A 24,172-nucleotide genomic window follows, 5' to 3' on the forward strand; every position below is an offset into this window, starting at 1 on the left:
GCTATTTTATGACGTTTCTAGCTTTTTTTGGATGTTTTTTCACAACTGTGTGCTTTTACATGTATCTACATGCTATATTAAGTGGTTTTCAGCTGTTTTTAGGATATGTCAATTTTCGCCATTTTTGCCATACTATAGCCTTGCTTCTTTGGTCATTTTATCAACATGCTATTTTATGATGTTTCTAGCTTTTTTTGGATGTTTTTTTCACAACTGTGTGCTACAACATGCATCTACATGATATATTAAGTGGTTTTCATCTGTTTTTAGGATATGTCAATTTTCGCCATTTTTGCCATACTATAGCCTTGCTTCTTTTGTCATTTTTTCCATGTGCTATTTCACAACATTTCTGGCCTTTTTTGGATGTTTTTTTCACAACTGTGTGCTATAACATGCATCTACATGCTATATTAAGTGGTTTTCATCTGTTTTTAGGATATGTCAATTTTCATCATTTTTGCCATACTATAGCCTTGCTCCTTTTGTCATTTTATCAACATCATAACTTTTGGGGTTTCTGGCCTTTTTTGGATGTTTTTTTCACAACTGTGTGCTTTAACATGCTTCTACATGCTGTGCTAGGTGGTTTTCATCTGTTTTTAGGATATGTCAATTTTCGTCATTTTTGCCATACTATAGCCTTGCTTCTTTGGTCATTTTATCAACATGATAACTTTTGGGGTTTCTGGCCTTTTTTCGGATGTTTTTTCACAACTGTGTGCTTTAATATGCATCTACATGCTATATTAAGTGGTTTTCAGATGTTTTTAGGATATGTCAATTTTCGCCATTTTTGCCATACTATAGCCTTGCTTCTTTGGTCATTTTTTTCACGTGCTATTTTACAATGTTTCTGGCCTTTTTTGGATGTTTTTTCACAACTGTGTGCTATAACATGTATCTACATGCTATATTAAGTGGTTTTCAGATGTTTTTAGGATATGTCAATTTTTGCCATTTTTGCCATACTATAGCCTTGCTTCTTTGGTCATTTTATCAACATGCTATTTTATGACGTTTCTAGCTTTTTTCGGATGTTTTTTTCACAACTGTGTGCTACAACATGCATCTACATGCTATATTAAGTGGTTTTCAGCTGTTTTTAGGATATGTCAATTTTCGTCATTTTTGCCATACTATAGCCTTGCTTCTTTTGTCATTTTTTCCATGTGCTATTTCACAACATTTCTGGCCTTTTTTGGATGTTTTTTTCACAACTGTGTGCTATAACATGCATCTACATGCTATATTAAGTGGTTTTCAGATGTTTTAAGGATATGTCAATTTTCGCCATTTTTGCCATACTATAGCCTTGCTTCTTTGGTCATTTTATCAACATACTATTTTATGACGTTTCTAGCTTTTTTTGGATGTTTTTTTCACAACTGTGTGCTATAACATGCATCTACATGCTATATTAAGTGGTTTTCAGCTGTTTTTGGGGTATGTCAATTTTCGCCATTTTTGCCATACTATAGCCTTGCTTCTTTGGTCATTTTATCAACATGCTATTTTATGACGTTTCTAGCTTTGTTTGGATGTTTTTTTCACAACTGTGTGCTATAACATGCATCTACATGCTATATTAAATGGTTTTCAGATGTTTTTAGGATATGTCAATTTTCGTCATTTTTGCCATACTATAGCCTTGCTTCTTTGGTCATTTTTTCCACATGTTATTTTACAACATTTCTGGCCTTTTTTTGGATGTTTTTTCACAACTGTGTGCTTTAAAATGCATCTACATGCTATATTAAGTGGTTTTCAGCTGTTTTTAGGATATGTCAATTTTCGCCATTTTTGCCATACTATAGCCTTGCTTCTTTGGTCATTTTTTCAACATGATAACTTTTGGGGTTTCTGGCCTTTTTTCGGATGTTTTTTCACAACTGTGTGCTTTAACATGTATCTACATGCTATATTAAGTGGTTTTCAGCTGTTTTTAGGATATGTCAATTTTCGCCATTTTTGCCATACTATAGCCTTGCTTCTTTGGTCATTTTATCAACATGCTATTTTATGACGTTTCTAGCTTTTTTTGGATGTTTTTTTCACAACTGTGTGCTATAACATGCATCTACATGCTATATTAAGTGGTTTTCAGATGTTTTTAGGATATGTCAATTTTCGTCATTTTTGCCATACTATAGCCTTGCTTCTTTGGTCATTTTTTCCACATGTTATTTTACAACATTTCTGGCCTTTTTTTGGATGTTTTTTCACAACTGTGTGCTTTAACATGCATCTACATGCTATATTAAGTGGTTTTCAGCTGTTTTTAGGATATGTCAATTTTCGCCATTTTTGCCATACTATAGCCTTGCTTCTTTGGTCATTTTTTCCACGTGCTATTTTACAACGTTTCTGGCCTTTTTTGGATGTTTTTTTCACAACTGTGTGCTATAACATGCATCTACATGCTATATTAAGTGGTTTTCAGATGTTTTCAGGATATGTCAATTTTCGCCATTTTTGCCATACTATAGCCTTGCTTCTTTGGTCATTATATTAACATGATTTTTTACAACGTTTCTGGCCTATTTTGGATGTTTTTTTCACAACTGTGTGCTATAACATGCATCTACATGCTATATTAAGTGGTTTTCAGCTGTTTTTGGGATATGTCAATTTTCGTCATTTTTGCCATACTATAGCCTTGCTTCTTTGGTCACTTTTTCCACATGCTATTTTATGGGGTTTCTGGCCTTTTTTGGATGTTTTTTCACAACTGTGTGCTTTAACATGCATCTACATGCTATATTAAGTGGTTTTCAGATGTTTTCAGAATATGTCAATTTTCGCCATTTTTGCCATACTATAGCCTTGCTTCTTTGGTCACTTTTTCCACATGCTATTTTATGGGGTTTCTGGCCTTTTTCGGATGTTTTTTCACAACTGTGTGCTTTAACATGCATCTACATGCTATATTAAGTGGTTTTCAGCTGTTTTTAGGATATGTCAATTTTCGCCATTTTTGCCATACTATAGCCTTGCTTCTTTGGTCATTTTATCAACATGCTATTTTATGATGTTTCTAGCTTTTTTTGGATGTTTTTTTCACAACTGTGTGCTACAACATGCATCTACATGATATATTAAGTGGTTTTCATCTGTTTTTAGGATATGTCAATTTTCGCCATTTTTGCCATACTATAGCCTTGCTTCTTTTGTCATTTTTTCCATGTGCTATTTCACAACATTTCTGGCCTTTTTTGGATGTTTTTTTCACAACTGTGTGCTATAACATGCATCTACATGCTATATTAAGTGGTTTTCATCTGTTTTTAGGATATGTCAATTTTCGCCATTTTTGCCATACTATAGCCTTGCTTCTTTGGTCATTTTTTCAACATGATAACTTTTGGGGTTTCTGGCCTTTTTTTGGATGTTTTTTTCACAACTGTGTGCTTTAACATGCTTCTACATGCTGTGCTAGGTGGTTTTCATCTGTTTTTAGGATATGTCAATTTTCGTCATTTTTGCCATACTATAGCCTTGCTTCTTTGGTCATTTTATCAACATGATAACTTTTGGGGTTTCTGGCCTTTTTTCGGATGTTTTTTCACACCTGTGTGCTTTAATATGCATCTACATGCTATATTAAGTGGTTTTCAGATGTTTTTGGTGTATGTCAATTTTCGCCATTTTTGCCATACTATAGCCTTGCTTCTTTGGTCATTTTTTCCACGTGCTATTTTACAATGTTTCTAGCCTTTTTTGGATGTTTTTTCACAACTGTGTGCTATAACATGTATCTACATGCTATATTAAGTGGTTTTCAGATGTTTTTAGGATATGTCAATTTTCGTCATTTTTGCCATACTATAGCTTTGCTTCTTTGGTCATTTTATCAACATGATGACTTTTGGGGTTTCTGGCCTTTTTTCGAATGTTTTTTCACAGCTGTGTGCTTTAACATGTATCTACATGCTATATTAAGTGGTTTTCAGATGTTTTTAGGATATGTCAATTTTTGCCATTTTTGCCATACTATAGCCTTGCTTCTTTGGTCATTTTATCAACATGCTATTTTATGACGTTTCTAGCTTTTTTTGGATGTTTTTTTCACAACTGTGTGCTACAACATGCATCTACATGCTATATTAAGTGGTTTTCAGCTGTTTTTACGATATGTCAATTTTCGTCATTTTTGCCATACTATAGCCTTGCTTCTTTTGTCATTTTTTCCATGTGCTATTTCACAACATTTCTGGCCTTTTTTGGATGTTTTTTTCACAACTGTGTGCTATAACATGCATCTACATGCTATATTAAGTGGTTTTCAGCTGTTTTTGGGGTATGTCAATTTTCGCCATTTTTGCCATACTATAGCCTTGCTTCTTTGGTCATTTTTTCAACATGATAACTTTTGGGGTTTCTTGCCTTTTTTCGGATGTTTTTTCACAACTGTGTGCTTTTACATGTATCTACATGCTATATTAAGTGGTTTTCATCTGTTTTTAGGATATGTCAATTTTCGCCATTTTTGCCATACTATAGCCTTGCTTCTTTGGTCATTTTTTTCACATGATATTTTATGGGGTTTCTGGCCATTTTTGGATGGGTTTTCACCACTGTATGGTATAACAGGCCTCAACATGATATACTGAATGTTTATCAGCCTTTTTTGGGAATAATTCACATTTTGACATTTTTAGGCATTCTATGGCCTTGCTTCTTTTGTCCTTTTGTTGACATGGTATTATTTTTGTTTTTTCTGCCATATTTCAATCTTTTTTTTCAACATTGTTTAGTATTAGAGCCCTCAACATGCTATATAGTTTGATTTTTAGGTTTTCTATGGAAATGTCATATTTTTGCATTTTTCGTCATATTATAGTAAAGCATTTTTTTGTTATCTTCCCAACATTCTTTTTTAGATTTTTTTGGACATTTAATTGGCATTCTATACAATGTTGTGTCCCAAAAATGTTATTTCAAGTGTTTTTACCCTTTTTTTTGGGACATGTCCCTTAATTTACATATTTCGCCATACTCTTGTATGGCAATTTTCGCCATTAATAACAACGACACATTGATTTTTATTTCAAACATGGCAAATAAAAAAAACAACAAAATAACGAAAAATATGAGCAAAAAACAATATCAGATTTCCACTGTACATATTCATTAAAGAAACAGAAGAATTTAATGTCCGATAAGCAGAAGGAGAACCTAAAAAATCATCACCCCCTTTTTCCAGTTGTTATGTACACAAATATACCTGAGAAATAATTTACATTTACACTTATATAGATTCATATAGACATGTAAACATAAATACACATAAACTCAAAATACAGACTAGACTTTTGCGATGTGTTATATTACAGCGTTGGTTAGTGGACTATAGTATGTCATTTCCCAAACATGGAATTTTATGTGAATTTCATCGGTTTCTTTGATCATGTCTAATTCTGACATTTTTCGCCATACTATACTATGCTGTTTTCTGATATTTTTTTGACGTGCTATGTTACGTTGTCTTTGGCCATTTTTGGATGTTTTTTCAACAAATCACGCAATAATGACATTTGGAATGCTTTTTTATGTGGTTTTCATCTTCTTTTTCGACAGTTCAATTTTTGCCATTTTTGCCATACTATAGCCTTGCTTCTTTGGTCATTTTTTCCACGTGCTATTTTATAACGTTTCTGGCCTTTTTTGGATATTTTTTTACAACTTTGTGCTTTAACATGCCTCTACATGCTATGCTACGGGGTTTTCGGCTGTTTTTAGGATATGTCAATTTTCGCCATTTTTGCCATACTATAGCCTTGCTTCTTTGGTCATTTTTTCAACATGATAACTTTTGGGGTTTCTGGCCTTTTTTGGATGTTTTTTCACAACTGTGTGCTTTAACATGCCTCTACATGCTATGCTAGGTGGTTTTCAGCTGTTTTTAGGATATGTCAATTTTCGCCATTTTTGCCATACTATAGCCTTGCTTCTTTGGTCATTTTATCAACATGCTATTTTATGACGTTTCTAGCTTTTTTTGAATGTTTTTTTCACAACTGTGTGCTTTAACATGCATCTACATGCTATATTAAGTGGTTTTCAGCTGTTTTTAGTATATGTCAATTTTCGCCATTTTTGCCATACTATAGCCTTGCTTCTTTGGTCATTATATCAACATGCTATTTTACAACGTTTCTGGCCTTTTTTGGATGTTTTTTTCACAACTGTGTGCTATAACATGTATCTACATGCTATATTAAGTGGTTATCAGATGTTTTTAGGATATGTCAATTTTCGCCATTTTTGCCATACTATAGCCTTGCTTCTTTGGTCATTTTTTCAACATGATAACTTTTGGGGTTTCTGACCTTTTTCGGATGTTTTTTCACAACTGTGTGCTATAACATGCATCTACATGCTATATTAAGTGGTTTTCAGCTGTTTTTGGGGTATGTCAATTTTCGCCATTTTTGCCATACTATAGCCTTGCTTCTTTGGTCATTTTTTCAACATGATAACTTTTGGGGTTTCTGGCCTTTGTTTGGATGTTTTTTCACAACTGTGTGCTTTAACATGCATCTACATGCTATATTAAGTGGTTTTCAGCTGTTTTTGGGATATGTCAATTTTCGCCATTTTTGCCATACTATAGCCTTGCTTCTTTGGTCATTTTTTCAACATGATAACTTTTGGGGTTTCTGGCCTTTGTTTGGATGTTTTTTCACAACTGTGTGCTTTAACATGCATCTACATGCTATATTAAGTGGTTTTCAGCTGTTTTTAGGATATGTCAATTTTCGCCATTTTTGCCATACTATAGCCTTGCTTCTTTGGTCATTTTTTCCACATGCTATTTTACAACGTTTCTGGCCTTTTTTGGATGTTTTTTTCACAACTGTGTGCTATAACATGTATCTACATGCTATATTAAGTGGTTTTCAGCTGTTTTTGGGATATGTCAATTTTCGCCATTTTTGCCATACTATAGCCTTGCTTCTTTGGTCATTATATCAACATGATTTTTTATAACGTTTCTGGCCTTTTTTGGATGTTTTTTTCACAACTGTGTGCTTTAACATGACTCTACATGCTATGCTAGGTGGTTTTCAGCTGTTTTTGGGATATGTCAATTTTCGCCTTTTTTGCCATACTATAGCCTTGCTTCTTTGGTCATTTTTTCCATGTGCTATTTTACAACGTTTCTGGCCTTTTTTGGATGTTTTTTCCACAACTGTGTGCTATAACATGCATCTACATGCTATATTAAGTGGTTTTCAGATGTTTTTAGGATATGTCAATTTTCGTCATTTTTGCCATACTATAGCCTTGCTTCTTTGGTCATTATATCAACATGCTATTTTACAACGTTTCTGGCCTTTTTTGGATGTTTTTTTCACAACTGTGTGCTATAACATGTATCTACATGCTATATTAAGTGGTTATCAGATGTTTTTAGGATATGTCAATTTTCGCCATTTTTGCCATACTATAGCCTTGCTTCTTTGGTCATTTTTTCAACATGATAACTTTTGGGGTTTCTGACCTTTTTCGGATGTTTTTTCACAACTGTGTGCTTTAACATGCATCTACATGCTATATTAAGTGGTTTTCAGCTGTTTTTGGGATATGTCAATTTTCGCCATTTTTGCCATACTATAGCCTTGCTTCTTTGGTCATTTTTTCAACATGATAACTTTTGGGGTTTCTGGCCTTTGTTTGGATGTTTTTTCACAACTGTGTGCTTTAACATGTATCTACATGCTATATTAAGTGGTTTTCATCTGTTTTTAGGATATGTCAATTTTCGCCATTTTTGCCATACTATAGCCTTGCTTCTTTGGTCATTTTTTCCATGTGCTATTTTACAACGTTTCTGGCCTTTTTTGGATGTTTTTTCCACAACTGTGTGCTATAACATGCATCTACATGCTATATTAAGTGGTTTTCAGCTGTTTTTAGTATATGTCAATTTTCGCCATTTTTGCCATACTATAGCCTTGCTTCTTTGGTCATTTTTTCAACATGATAACTTTTGGGGTTTCTGGCCTTTTTTTGGATGTTTTTTTTCACAACTGTGTGCTATAACATGCATCTACATGCTATATTAAATGGTTTTCAGCTGTTTTTAGTATATGTCAATTTTCGCCATTTTTGCCATACTATAGCCTTGCTTCTTTGGTCATTATATCAACATGCTATTTTACAACGTTTCTGGCCTTTTTTGGATGTTTTTTTCACAACTGTGTGCTATAACATGTATCTACATGCTATATTAAGTGGTTATCAGATGTTTTTAGGATATGTCAATTTTCGCCATTTTTGCCATACTATAGCCTTGCTTCTTTGGTCATTTTTTCAACATGATAACTTTTGGGGTTTCTGACCTTTTTCGGATGTTTTTTCACAACTGTGTGCTTTAACATGCATCTACATGCTATATTAAGTGGTTTTCAGCTGTTTTTGGGATATGTCAATTTTCGCCATTTTTGCCATACTATAGCCTTGCTTCTTTGGTCATTTTTTCAACATGATAACTTTTGGGGTTTCTGGCCTTTGTTTGGATGTTTTTTCACAACTGTGTGCTTTAACATGTATCTACATGCTATATTAAGTGGTTTTCATCTGTTTTTAGGATATGTCAATTTTCGCCAGTTTTGCCATACTATAGCCTTGCTTCTTTGGTCATTTTTTCCCCATGCTATTTTACAACGTTTCTGGCCTTTTTGGATGTTTTTTTCACAACTGTGTGCTATAACATGTATCTACATGCTATATTAAGTGGTTTTCAGCTGTTTTTGGGATATGTCAATTTTCGCCATTTTTGCCATACTATAGCCTTGCTTCTTTGGTCATTTTTTCAACATGATAACTTTTGGGGTTTCTGGCCTTTTTCGGATGTTTTTTCACAACTGTGTGCTTTAACATGCATCTACATGCTATATTAAGTGGTTTTCAGCTGTTTTTAGGATATGTCAATTTCGCCATTTTTGCCATACTATAGCCTTACTTCTTTTGGTCATTTTTTCAACATGATAACTTTTACAACGCGTTTCTGGCCTTTTTTGATGTTTTTCACAACTGTGTGCTTTAACATGCATCTACATGATTGATGGTATTAAGTGGTTTTTCATCTGTTTTTTTAGGATATGTCAATTTTTCGCCATTTTGCCATACTATAGCCTTGCTTCTTTTTGGTCATTTTTTCCATTTGCTATTTTACAACGTTTCTGGCCTTTTTTTGGATGTTTTTTTCACAACTGTGTGCTATAACATCCATCTGCATGCTATATTAAGTGGTTTTCAGATGTTTTTAGGATATGTCAATTTTCGCCATTTTTGCCATACTATAGCCTTGCTTCTTTGGTCATTTTTCAACATGATTGCTATTTTACAATCGCTTTCTGGCCTTTTTTTGGATGTTTTTTCACAACTGTGTGCTTTAACATGTATCTACATGCTATATTATGGTTTTCAGCTGTTTTTAGGATATGTCAATTTTCGCCATTTTTGCCATACTATAGCCTTGCTTCTTTGGTCATTGTTTCCCCATGCTATTTTATGGGGTTTCTGGCCTGTTTTTTGGATGTTTTTTCACAACTGTGTGCTATAACATGCATCTACATGCTATATTAAGTGGTTTTCATCTGTTTTTAGGATATGTCAATTTTACATTTTGCCATACTATAGCCTTTGCTTCTTTGGTCATTTTAATACGATGCTATTTTATGATCGCCTTCTAGCTTTTTTTTTTTTTTTTTTTTGGATGTTTTTTCACAACTGTGTGCTATAACATGCATCTACATGCTATATTAAGTGGTTTTCAGCTGTTTTTAGGATATGTCAATTTTACGCCATTTTATTTGCCATACTATAAGCCTTGCTTCTTTTGGTCATTTTTTTCAACATGATAACTTTTTTTCTGACATTTCTGGCCTTTTTTTGGATGTTTTTTTCACAACTGTGTGCTTTAACATGCATCTACATGCTATATTAGTGGTTTTCATCTGTTTTTTGAGATGGCATACAATTTTAAGTCATTTTTGCCATACTATAGCCTTTTTGCTTCTTTGGTCATTACATAACACTATTTTTATGACGCTTTCTGGCCTTTTTTTGATGTTTTTTTCACAACTGTGTGCTATAAATATGTCTTCTACATGCTATATTAAGTGGTTTTCAGCTGTTTTTTAAGGATATGTCAATTTTCGCCATTTTGCCATACTATAGCCTTGCTTCTTTGGTCATTTTTCCAACATATATGATAACTTTTACAACGTTCTGGCTTGGCCTTTTTGGATGTTTTTCACAACTGTGTGCTTTAACATGCATCTACATGCTATATTAAGTGGTTTTCAGCTGTTTTTAGGATATGTCAATTTTCATGCATTTTTGCCATACTATAGCCTTGCATTCTTTGGTCATTTTATCCAACATGCTATTTTATGACGTTTCTAGCTTTTTTTTTTTTGATGTTTTTTTCATTAACTGTGTGCTATAACATGCATCTACATGCTATATTAAGTGGTTTTCAGTTGTTTTTAGGATATGTCAATTTTATCATTTTGCCATACTATAGCCTTTGCTTCTTTGGTCATTTTTTCAACACGTGATATTTTATAGCAACGTTTCTGGCCTTTTTTGGATGTTTTTTCACAACTGTGTGCTTTTAACATGTATCTACATACTATATTAAGTGGTTTTCAGCTGTTTTTAGGATATGTCAATTTTCGTCATTTTTTGCCATACTATAGCCTTTGCTTCTTTGGTCATTTTATCAACATGCTATTTTATGAGCTTTCTAGCTTCTTTTTTTTTTGGATGTTTTCACAACTGTGTGCTATAACATGCATCTACATGCTATATTAAGTGGTTTTCAGCTGTTTTTTTAGGATATGTCAATTTTTCGCCATTTTTGCCATACTATAGCCTTGCTTCTTTGGTCATTTATTCAACATGATATTTTATAGGGTTTCTAGCCTTTTTTTGGATGTTTTTTCACAACTGTGTGCTATAACATGCCATCTACATGCTATATTAAGTGGTTTTCAGCTGTTTTTGGGGAATATGTCACATTTTGACATACATTTTTGCCATACTATGGCCTTGCTTCTTTGGTCATTTTTCAACATGGTGCTATTTTTGATGGGTTTTCTGCCATATTTTTTGAATGTTTTTTTCACAACTGTGTGCTATAACATGCTTCTACATGCTATATTAGAAGTGGTTTTCATATCTGTTTTTAGGATATGTCAATTTCATACATTTTGCCATACTATATTGCTTCTTTGGTCATTTTATCAACATGCATATTTTATGGCCGTTTCTAGCTTTTTTTGGATGTTTTTTCACAACTGTGTGCTATAACATGCATCTACATGCTATATTAAGTGGTTTTCAGCTTTTTTTTAGGGAATATGTCAATTTTGACATATTTTGCCATACTATAGCCTTGCTTCTTTGGTCCTTTTTTTCGCCATGATAATTTTATGGGAGTTTTCTGGCCATTTTTGATGTTTCACCCAACTGTGTGTAAAAACAGGCCTCAACGAAAAATATGTACTGTACTGATTCAGATTATGGCTGTACATATTCATTGAAGAATATGTCAATTTTTGACATTTTTAGGAGAACCTAAAAATCAGCCTTGCACTTCTTTGGTCCAGTTGTTAAGGTACACAAATGTGTTATTTTACCTGATTTTCTGCCATATTTCAATTTTTTCATAACATGTGTCATAACGTGTATGCCATAAACATGCTATTACAGTTTTGTTTTCTTTTCTGTAATATGTCCAATGTGTTTCGATTTTTTCGGCTTTATAGTGGACTATTGGTTGTCATATTCAAACATGGAATTTTATAGAATTTTTTGGACATTTAATTGGCACGCGTCTATACAACTGTTGTGTCCCAAAAATGTTATGCTTATGAAGTGTTTTACCCTGATATTTTTTGAGACATGTCCCATAATTTCGACATATTCGCCCATACTCTTGTTGGCAATTTATCATTAATAACATTGATTGATTTTTATTTCAAACGCTTTTTTTGGCAGGATGCTTACGCAAAATAACGAAAAAATATGAGCATCAATATCAGATTTCCACTGGCATATTCATTAAAGAAACAGAAGAATTTAATGTCCGATAAGCAGAAGGAGAACCTAAAAATCATCACCCCCTTTTTTCCATACTAGTTGTTATGTACACAAATATACCTGAGAAATAATTTACATTTACACTTATAGAATTCTTATAGACATGTAAACATAAATACACATAAACTCAAAATACAGACTGGCCTTTTTTATGTGTTGTATTACAGCGTTGGTTAGTAAACCTATAGTATGTCATTTCAAAACATGGAATTTTATGCGCGGCGTTACCGGGTTTCAATCGGTTTCTTTGATATGTCAATTCTGACATTTTTTGCCATACTATGAACTATGCTTCTTTGGTCATATTTTTCAACATCTGCATATAAGTTTACGTTGTCTTTGGCCTTTTTTGGATGTTTTTCAACAACTGTATCAGCTTTTAATAATGCCTCTACATTTGGAATGCTTTTTATGTGGTTTTCATCTGTTTTTTAGGATATGTCAATTTTGCCATTTTTGCCATACTATACCGCCTTGCTTCTTTGGTCATTTTTTTCAACATGCTATTTTATAGACGTTTCTAGCTTTTTTTGGATATTTTTTACAACTTTTGTGCTTTAACATGCCTCTACATGCTATGCTGAAGTGGTTTTCGCTGTTTTTAGGATATGTCAATTTTCGCCATTTTTGCCATACTATAGCCTTGCTTCTTTGGTCATTTTTTCAACATCATAACTTTTGGGGTTTTCCGGCCTTTTTTTTGGATGTTGTTTTTTTCACAACTGTGTGCTTTAATATGCCTCTACATGCTATGCTAGGTGGTTTTCAGCTGTTTTTAAGTGGATATGTCAATTTTTGTCATTTTTGCCATACTATAGCCTTGCTTCGTCATTTTATCAACATGCTATTTATGATCGTTTCTAGCTGAATGTTTTTTCTGGCCTGTGTGCTTTAACATGACCATTTTATGGTTTTCAGCTGTTTTTTATGTGATATGTCATGTTTTTGCCTTGCTTCTTTTGGTCATTTTATCAACATGATTTTTTTATAACGTTTCTGGCCTTTTTTGGATGTTTTTTTCACAACTGTGTGCTTTAACATGCCTCTACATGCTATGCTAGGTGGTTTTCAGCTGTTTTTAGGATATGTCAATTTTCGCCATTTTTGCCATACTATAGCCTTGCTTCTTTGGTCATTTTTTCCATGTGCTATTTTACAACGTTTCTGGCCTTTTTTGGATGTTTTTTTCACAACTGTGTGCTATGACATGCATCTACATGCTATATTAAGTGGTTATCAGATGTTTTTAGGATATGTCAATTTTCGCCATTTTTGCCATACTATAGCCTTGCTTCTTTGGTCATTATATCAACATGCTATTTTACAACGTTTCTGGCCTTTTTTGGATGTTTTTTTCACAACTGTGTGCTATGACATGCATCTACATGCTATATTAAGTGGTTATCAGATGTTTTTAGGATATGTCAATTTTTCGCCATTTTTGCCATACTATAGCCTTGCTTCTTTGGTCATTTTTTCAACATGATAACTTTTGGGGTTTCTGGCCTTTTTGGATGTTTTTTCACAACTGTGTGCTTTAACATGCATCTACATGCTATATTAAGTGGTTTTCAGCTGTTTTTGGGATATGTCAATTTTCGCCATTTTTGCCATACTATAGCCTTGCTTCTTTGGTCATTTTTTCCATGTGCTATTTTACAACGTTTCTGGCCTTTTTTGGATGTTTTTTCCACAACTGTGTGCTATAACATGCATCTACATGCTATATTAAGTGGTTTTCAGCTGTTTTTAGTATATGTCAATTTTCGCCATTTTTGCCATACTATAGCCTTGCTTCTTTGGTCATTTTTTCAACATGATAACTTTTGGGGTTTCTGGCCTTTTTTGGATGTTTTTTCACAACTGTGTGCTTTAACATGCATCTACATGCTATATTAAGTGGTTTTCAGCTGTTTTTAGGATATGTCAATTTTCGCCATTTTTGCCATACTATAGCCTTGCTTCTTTGGTCATTATATCAACATGCTATTTTACAACGTTTCTGGCCTTTTTTGGATGTTTTTTTCACAACTGTGTGCTATAACATGTATCTACATGCTATATTAAGTGGTTATCAGATGTTTTTAGGATATGTCAATTTTCGCCATTTTTGCCATACTATAGCCTTGCTTCTTTGGTCATTTTTTCAACATGATAACTTTTGGGGTTTCTGACCTTTTTCGGATGTTTTTTCACAACTGTGTGCTTTAACATGCATCTACATGCTATATTAAGTGGTTTTCAGCTGTTTTTGGGATATGTCAATTTTCGCCATTTTTGCCATACTATAGCCTTGCTTCTTTGGTCATTTTTTCAACATGATAACTTTTGGGGTTTCTGGCCTTTGTTTGGATGTTTTTTCACAACTGTGTGCTTTAACATGCATCTACATGCTATATTAAGTGGTTTTCAGCTGTTTTTAGGATATGTCAATTTTCGCCATTTTTGCCATACTATAGCCTTGCTTCTTTGGTCATTTTTTCCACATGCTATTTTACAACGTTTCTGGCCTTTTTTGGATGTTTTTTTCACAACTGTGTGCTATAACATGTATCTACATGCTATATTAAGTGGTTTTCAGCTGTTTTTGGGATATGTCAATTTTCGCCATTTTTGCCATACTATAGCCTTGCTTCTTTGGTCATTTTTTCAACATGATAACTTTTGGGGTTTCTGGCCTTTTTTGATGTTTTTTCACAACTGTGTGCTTTAACATGCATCTACATGCTATATTAAGTGGTTTTCAGCTGTTTTTAGGATATGTCAATTTTGTCATTTTGCCATACTATAGCCTTGCTTCTTTGGTCATTATATCAACATGCTATTTTACAATGTTTCTGGCCTTTTTTGGATGTTTTTTTCACAACTGTGTGCTTTAACATGTATCTACATGCTATATTAAGTGGTTATCAGATGTTTTTAGGATATGTCAATTTTCGCCATTTTTGCCATACTATAGCCTTGCTTCTTTGGTCATTTTTTCAACATGATAACTTTTGGGGTTTCTGACCTTTTTCGGATGTTTTTTCACAACTGTGTGCTTTAACATGCATCTACATGCTATATTAAGTGGTTTTCAGCTGTTTTTGGGATATGTCAATTTTCGCCATTTTTGCCATACTATAGCCTTGCTTCTTTGGTCATTTTTTCAACATGATAACTTTTGGGGTTTCTGGCCTTTGTTTGGATGTTTTTTCACAACTGTGTGCTTTAACATGCATCTACATGCTATATTAAGTGGTTTTCAGCTGTTTTTAGGATATGTCAATTTTCGCCATTTTTGCCATACTATAGCCTTGCTTCTTTGGTCATTTTTTCCACATGCTATTTTACAACGTTTCTGGCCTTTTTTGGATGTTTTTTTCACAACTGTGTGCTATAACATGTATCTACATGCTATATTAAGTGGTTTTCAGCTGTTTTTGGGATATGTCAATTTTCGCCTTTTTTGCCATACTATAGCCTTGCTTCTTTGGTCATTTTATCAACATGATAACTTTTGGGGTTTCTGGCCTTTTTTCGGATGTTTTTTCACAACTGTGTGCTTTAACATGCATCTACATGCTATATTAAGTGGTTTTCAGCTGTTTTTAGGATATGTCAATTTTTGTCATTTTTGCCATACTATAGCCTTGCTTCTTTGGTCATTTTATCAACATGATTTTTTATAACGTTTCTGGCCTTTTTTGGATGTTTTTTTCACAACTGTGTGCTTTAACATGCCTCTACATGCTATGCTAGGTGGTTTTCAGCTGTTTTTAGGATATGTCAATTTTCGCCATTTTTGCCATACTATAGCCTTGCTTCTTTGGTCATTTTTTCCATGTGCTATTTTACAACGTTTCTGGCCTTTTTTGGATGTTTTTTTCACAACTGTGTGCTATAACATGCATCTACATGCTATATTAAGTGGTTTTCAGATGTTTTTAGGATATGTCAATTTTCGTCATTTTTGCCATACTATAGCCTTGCTTCTTTGGTCATTATATCAACATGCTATTTTACAACGTTTCTGGCCTTTTTTGGATGTTTTTTCACAACTGTGTGCTATAACATGTATCTACATGATATATTAAGTGGTTTTCAGATGTTTTTAGGATATGTCAATTTTCGCCATTTTTGCCATACTATAGCCTTGCTTCTTTGGTCATTTTTTCAACATGATAACTTTTGGGGTTTCTGACCTTTTTCGGATGTTTTTTCACAACTGTGTGCTTTAACATGCATCTACATGCTATATTAAGTGGTTTTCAGCTGTTTTTGGGATATGTCAATTTTCGCCATTTTTGCCATACTATAGCCTTGCTTCTTTGGTCATTTTTTCAACATGATAACTTTTGGGGTTTCTGGCCTTTGTTTGGATGTTTTTTCACAACTGTGTGCTTTAACATGTATCTACATGCTATATTAAGTGGTTTTCATCTGTTTTTAGGATATGTCAATTTTCGCCATTTTTGCCATACTATAGCTTTGCTTCTTTGGTCATTTTTTCAACATGATAACTTTTGGGGTTTCTGGCCTTTGTTTGGATGTTTTTTCACAACTGTGTGCTTTAACATGTATCTACATGCTATATTAAGTGGTTTTCATCTGTTTTTAGGATATGTCAATTTTCGCCATTTTTGCCATACTATAGCCTTGCTTCTTTGGTCATTTTTTCAACATGATAACTTTTGGGGTTTCTGGCCTTTTTTTGGATGTTTTTTCACAACTGTGTGCTTTAACATGTATCTACATGCTATATTAAGTGGTTTTCATCTGTTTTTAGGATATGTCAATTTTCGCCATTTTTGCCATACTATAGCCTTGCTTCTTTGGTCATTTTTTCCATGTGCTATTTTACAACGTTTCTGGCCTTTTTTGGATGTTTTTTCCACAACTGTGTGCTATAACATGCATCTACATGCTATATTAAGTGGTTTTCAGCTGTTTTTAGTATATGTCAATTTTCGCCATTTTTGCCATACTATAGCCTTGCTTCTTTGGTCATTTTTTCATCTTGTTAATTTTTGGGTTTTCTGGCCTTTTTTGGATGTTTTTTCACAACTGTGTGCTTTAACATGCATCTACATGCTATATTAAGTGGTTTTCAGCTGTTTTTAGTATATGTCAATTTTCGCCATTTTTGCCATACTATAGCCTTGCTTCTTTGGTCATTATATCAACATGCTATTTTACAACGTTTCTGGCCTTTTTTGGATGTTTTTTTCACAACTGTGTGCTATAACATGTATCTACATGCTATATTAAGTGGTTATCAGATGTTTTTAGGATATGTCAATTTTCGCCATTTTTGCCATACTATAGCCTTGCTTCTTTGGTCATTTTTTCAACATGATAACTTTTGGGGTTTCTGACCTTTTTCGGATGTTTTTTCACAACTGTGTGCTTTAACATGCATCTACATGCTATATTAAGTGGTTTTCAGCTGTTTTTGGGATATGTCAATTTTCGCCATTTTTGCCATACTATAGCCTTGCTTCTTTGGTCATTTTTTCAACATGATAATTTTTGGGGTTTCTGGCCTTTGTTTGAATGTTTTTCACAACTGTGTGCTTTAACATGCATCTACATGCTATATTAAGTGGTTTTCAGCTGTTTTTAGGATATGTCAATTTTCGCCATTTTTGCCATACTATAGCCTTGCTTCTTTGGTCATTTTTTCCACATGCTATTTTACAACGTTTCTGGCCTTTTTTGGATGTTTTTTTCACAACTGTGTGCTATAACATGTATCTACATGCTATATTAAGTGGTTTTCAGCTGTTTTTGGGATATGTCAATTTTCGCCATTTTTGGCATACTATAGCCTTGCTTCTTTGGTCATTTTTTCAACATGATAACTTTTGGGGTTTCTGGCCTTTTTGGATGTTTTTTCACAACTGTGTGTGCTTTAACATGCATCTACATGCTATATTAAGTGGTTTTCAGCTGTTTTTAGGATATGTCAATTTTTGTCATTTTTGCCATACTATAGCCTTGCTTCTTTGGTCATTTTATCAACATGATTTTTTATAACGTTTCTGGCCTTTTTTGGATGTTTTTTTCACAACTGTGTGCTTTAACATGCCTCTACATGCTATGCTAGGTGGTTTTCAGCTGTTTTTAGGATATGTCAATTTTCGCCATTTTTGCCATACTATAGCCTTGCTTCTTTGGTCATTTTTCCATGTGCTATTTTACAACGTTTCTGGCCTTTTTGCATCTTTTTTCCACAACTGTGTGCTATAACATGCATCTACATGCTATATTAAGTGGTTTTCAGCTGTTTTTAGGATATGTCAATTTTCGTCATTTTTGCCATACTATAGCCTTGCTTCTTTGGTCATTATATCAACATGCTATTTTACAACGTTTCTGGCCTTTTTTGGATGTTTTTTTCACAACTGTGTGCTATAACATGTATCTACATGCTATATTAAGTGGTTATCAGATGTTTTTAGGATATGTCAATTTTCGCCATTTTTGCCATACTATAGCCTTGCTTCTTTGGTCATTTTTCAACATGATAACTTTTGGGGTTTCTGACCTTTTTCGGATGTTTTTTCACAACTGTGTGCTTTAACATGCATCTACATGCTATATTAAGTGGTTTTCAGCTGTTTTTAGGATATGTCAATTTTCGCCATTTTTGCCATACTATAGCCTTGCTTCTTTGGTCATTTTTTCAACATGATAACTTTTGGGGTTTCTGGCCTTTGTTTGGATGTTTTTTCACAACTGTGTGCTTTAACATGCATCTACATGCTATATTAAGTGGTTTTCAGCTGTTTTAGGATATGTCAATTTTCGCCATTTTTGCCATACTATAGCCTTGCTTCTTTGGTCATTTTTCCACATGCTATTTTACAACGTTTCTGGCCTTTTTTGGATGTTTTTTTCACAACTGTGTGCTATAACATGTATCTACATGCTATATTAAGTGGTTTTCAGCTGTTTTTGGGATATGTCAATTTTCGCCATTTTTGGCATACTATAGCCTTGCTTCTTTGGTCATTTTTTCAACATGATAACTTTTGGGGTTTCTGGCCTTTTTCGGATGTTTTTTCACAACTGTGTGCTTTAACATGCATCTACATGCTATATTAAGTGGTTTTCAGCTGTTTTTAGGATATGTCAATTTTTGTCATTTTTGCCATACTATAGCCTTGCTTCTTTGGTCATTTTATCAACATGATTATTTTACAACGTTTCTGGCATTTTTGGATGTTTTTTTCACAACTGTGTGCTTTAACATGCCTCTACATGCTATGCTAGGTGGTTTTCAGCTGTTTTTAGGATATGTCAATTTTCGCCATTTTTGCCATACTATAGCCTTGCTTCTTTGGTCATTTTTTCCATGTGCTATTTTACAACGTTTCTGGCCTTTTTTGGATGTTTTTTTCCACAACTGTGTGCTATAACATGCATCTACATGCTATATTAAGTGGTTTTCAGATGTTTTAGGATATGTCAATTTTCGCCATTTTTGCCATACTATAGCCTTGCTTCTTTGGTCATTATATCAACATGCTATTTTACAACGTTTCTGGCCTTTTTTGGATGTTTTTTTCACAACTGTGTGCTATAACATGTATCTACATGCTATATTAAGTGGTTATCAGATGTTTTTAGGATATGTCAATTTTCGCCATTTTTGCCATACTATAGCCTTGCTTCTTTGGTCATTTTTTCAACATGATAACTTTTGGGGTTTCTGACCTTTTTCGGATGTTTTTTCACAACTGTGTGCTTTAACATGCATCTACATGCTATATTAAGTGGTTTTCAGCTGTTTTTGGGGTATGTCAATTTTCGCCATTTTTGCCATACTATAGCCTTGCTTCTTTGGTCATTTTTTCAACATGATAACTTTTGGGGTTTCTGGCCTTTTTTTGGATGTTTTTTCACAACTGTGTGCTTTAACATGTATCTACATGCTATATTAAGTGGTTTTCATCTGTTTTTAGGATATGTCAATTTTCGCCATTTTTGCCATACTATAGCCTTGCTTCCTTGGTCATTTTTTCCATGTGCTATTTTACAACGTTTCTGGCCTTTTTTGGATGTTTTTTCCACAACTGTGTGCTATAACATGCATCTACATGCTATATTAAGTGGTTTTCAGCTGTTTTTAGGATATGTCAATTTTCGCCATTTTTGCCATACTATAGCCTTGCTTCTTTGGTCAATATATCAACATGATTTTTTATAACGTTTCTGGCCTTTTTTGGATGTTTTTTTCACAACTGTGTGCTTTAACATGCTTCTACATGCTGTGCTAGGTGGTTTGCATCTGTTTTTAGGATATGTCAATTTTCGTCATTTTTGCCATACTATAGCCTTGCTTCTTTGGTCACTTTTTCCATATGCTATTTTATGGGGTTTCTGGCCTTTTTCGGATGTTTTTTCACAACTGTGTGCTTTAACATGCATCTACATGCTATATTAAGTGGTTTTCAGCTGTTTTTAGGATATGTCAATTTTCGTCATTTTTGCCATACGATAGCCTTGCTTCTTTGGTCATTATATCAACATGCTATTTTACAACGTTTCTGGCCTTTTTTGGATGTTTTTTTCACAACTGTGTGCAATAACATGTATCTACATGCTATATTAAGTGGTTATCAGATGTTTTTAGGATATGTCAATTTTCGCCATTTTTGCCATACTATAGCCTTGCTTCTTTGGTCATTTTTTCAACATGATAACTTTTGGGGTTTCTGGCCTTTTTTTGGATGTTTTTTCACAACTGTGTGCTATAACATGCCTCTACATGCTATGCTAGGTGGTTTTCAGCTGTTTTTAGGATATGTCAATTTTCGCCATTTTTGCCATACTATAGCCTTGCTTCTTTGGTCATTTTTTCAACATGATAACTTTTGGGGTTTCTGGCCTTTTTTGGATGTTTTTTCACAACTGTGTGCTATAACATGCACCTACATGCTATATTAAGTGGTTTTCAGCTGTTTTTAGGATATGTCAATTTTCGTCATTTTTGCCATACTATAGCCTTGCTTCTTTGGTCATTATATCAACATGATTTTTTATAACGTTTCTGGCCTTTTTTGGATGTTTTTTTCACAACTGTGTGCTTTAACATGCTTCTACATGCTGTGCTAGGTGGTTTTCATCTGTTTTTAGGATATGTCAATTTTCGCCATTTTTGCCATACTATAGCCTTGCTTCTTTGGTCATTTTTTCAACATGCTATTTTACAACGTTTCTGGCCTTTTTTTGATGTTTTTTTCACAACTGTGTGCTATAACATGTATCTACATGCTATATTAAGTGGTTTTCAGCTGTTTTTAGGATATGTCAATTTTCGCCATTTTTGCCATACTATAGCCTTGCTTCTTTGGTCATTATATCAACATGATTTTTTATAACGTTTCTGGCCTTTTTTGGATGTTTTTTTCACAACTGTGTGCTATAACATGCATCTACATGCTATATTAAGTGGTTTTCAGCTGTTTTTAGGATATGTTAATTTTCGTCATTTTTGCCATACTATAGCCTTGCTTCTTTGGTCATTATATCAACATGATTTTTTAAAACATTTCTGGCCTTTTTTGGATGTTTTTTCACAACTGTGTGCTTTAACATGCTTCTACATGCTGTGCTAGGTGGTTTTCATCTGTTTTTAGGATATGTCAATTTTCGCCATTTTTGCCATACTATAGCCTTGCTTCTTTGGTCATTTTTTCCCCATGCTATTTTATGGGGTTTCTGGCCTTTTTTTGGATGTTTTTTCACAACTGTGTGCTTTAACATGCATCTACATGCTATATTAAGTGGTTTTCATCTGTTTTTAGGATATGTCCATTTTCGTCATTTTTGCCATACTATAGCCTTGCTTCTTTGGTCATTTTTTCCACATGCTATTTTACAACGTTTCTGGCCTTTTTTGGATGTTTTTTTCACAACTGTGTGCTTTAACATGCATCTACATGCTGTGCTAGGTGGTTTTCAGCTGTTTTTAGGATATGTCAATTTTCGCCATTTTTGCCATACTATAGCCTTGCTTCTTTTGTCATTTTATCAACATCATAACTTTTGGGGTTTCTGGCCTTTTTCGGATGTTTTTTCACAACTGTGTGCTATAACATGCATCTACATGCTATATTAAGTGGTTTTCAGCTGTTTTTAGGATATGTCAATTTTCGCCATTTTTGCCATACTATAGCCTTGCTTCTTTGGTCATTTTTTCAACATGCTGTTTTATAATGTTTCTGGCCTTTTTTGGATGTTTTTTTCACAACTGTGTGCTATAACATGCATCTACATGCTATATCAAGTGGTTTTCAGCTGTTTTTGGGGTATGTCAATTTTCGCCATTTTTGCCATACTATAGCCTTGCTTCTTTGGTCATTATATCAACATGATTTTTTATAACGTTTCTGGCCTTTTTTGGATGTTTTTTTCACAACTGTGTGCTATAACATGTCTCTACATGCTATGCTAGGTGGTTTTCAGCTGTTTTTAGGATGTCAATTTTCGCCATTTTTGCCATACTATAGCCTTGCTTCCTTGGTCATTTTTTCCATGTGCTATTTTATGACGTTTCTGGCCTTTTTTGGATGTTTTTTCACAACTGTGTGCTTTAACATGCTTCTACATGCTGTGCTAGGTGGTTTTCAGTTGTTTTTAGGATATGTCAATTTTCGCCATTTTTACCATACTATAGCCTTGCTTCTTTGGTCATTTTTAACAGCATGCTATTTTATGGGGTTTCTGGCCTTTTTTTGGTCATTTCATCAACATGCTATTTTATGATGTTTCTAGCTTGTTTTGGATGTTTTTTTCACAACTGTGTGCTATAACATGCATCTACATGTTATATTATGTGATTTTCAGCTGTTTTTAGGATATGTCAATTTTCGCCATTTTTGCCATACTATAGCCTTGCGTCTTTTGTCATGTTTTCAATATGGTATTTTATAGGTTTTTTTGAGTCATAATAGGATGTTTTTTTAAACACTGTATAGTATAACAGGCCTGTATATGCTTTACTAAATGGTTTTCAGCAGGTTTTTGGACAAGTCATATTTTGAGATTTTTCGCCACAGTATAGTTTTCCTTTTTTTTTGTTTTTTAATTATGTTATTTTCTTGCAATATCATTTCAACATGCTGTTTTTGTTTTGGGGTGTTTTTTCAACATTGTATACTATAATATGCCTCTATATGCTATTTTTTGTAGTTTTCAGCTTTTTTTTTTGGATATGTTATATTTTGACATTTTCTCAACATACTATACTGTGATGTTTTCTTTCATTTTTTCTTTAGCTGATGATGTTTTTGGATGCTTTGTCGACATTTGATACTATGACGTGTTTCGACATGCTATGTACTGTCGTACTCAGCAGGTTTTTGGACGTGATATTTTAACATATTTCATTTTTGGACATTTTATCAACAGCAGCCTTTTCGCCATAATGCATTATGGCGAAAAGGCATTTGGAAGGCTTGGAAGGCTTGACCATTTGTTTGACATTGTATAGTATTGCATTTTGTGAAAGACTATACTATGACCATTTCAACAGTTTCATGGGTTTTTTTTGTACCATTCTTTGAGATTCTGCACTTTAATCTTCATCAAAATGCTACAATATGACTTTTTTCAAGATTCGGAACGATTACTTTTCCGAACATTTTTTTGACTTGCTATAGTATGGTGTTATTTTTAACATACTATACTATGACTATTTCCAATATTTTAATGGTGATTTTTTTTTTTACCCTTTCTTTGACATTGTACACTGGAATCTTCATTGAAATGCTATAATATGACTTTTTTCAAGATTTGGAACAATTACTTTTCCGAACATTTTTTTGACTTGCTATAGTATAATAGGCTTTTTTTTTTTTTTTTAACATCCTATACTATGACTTTTTTCAACATTTAAATGGTGACGTTTTGGACACTTTACTTTTACTCTTTAAATTTCTATACTATAATATCAAAAACTTAAACTATGACATTTTTCAAGATTTGTAAAAATGACATGCTGTATTATGGCGGTTTTTGACATATTATACTACGACTTTTTCATAAATTTTCATGTTGAACT

The 24,172-nt window shown here is 33.5% G+C and overlaps 1 protein-coding gene across 1 annotated transcript in view; it reads left to right on the forward strand.

Moving 5' to 3' along the window:
* stx7l (syntaxin 7-like) overlaps window positions 1-24,172 on the forward strand; it is a 64,229-nt gene that overhangs the window by 39,400 nt on the left and 657 nt on the right. The gene's annotated exons all lie outside the window — the stretch shown is intronic.

Source organism: Plectropomus leopardus, chromosome 16 (assembly GCF_026936395.1).
Source record: "Plectropomus leopardus strain MGB_pleo_1.0 chromosome 16, ASM2693639v1, whole genome shotgun sequence".
Taxonomy (NCBI): Eukaryota; Metazoa; Chordata; class Actinopteri; order Perciformes; family Serranidae; genus Plectropomus; species Plectropomus leopardus.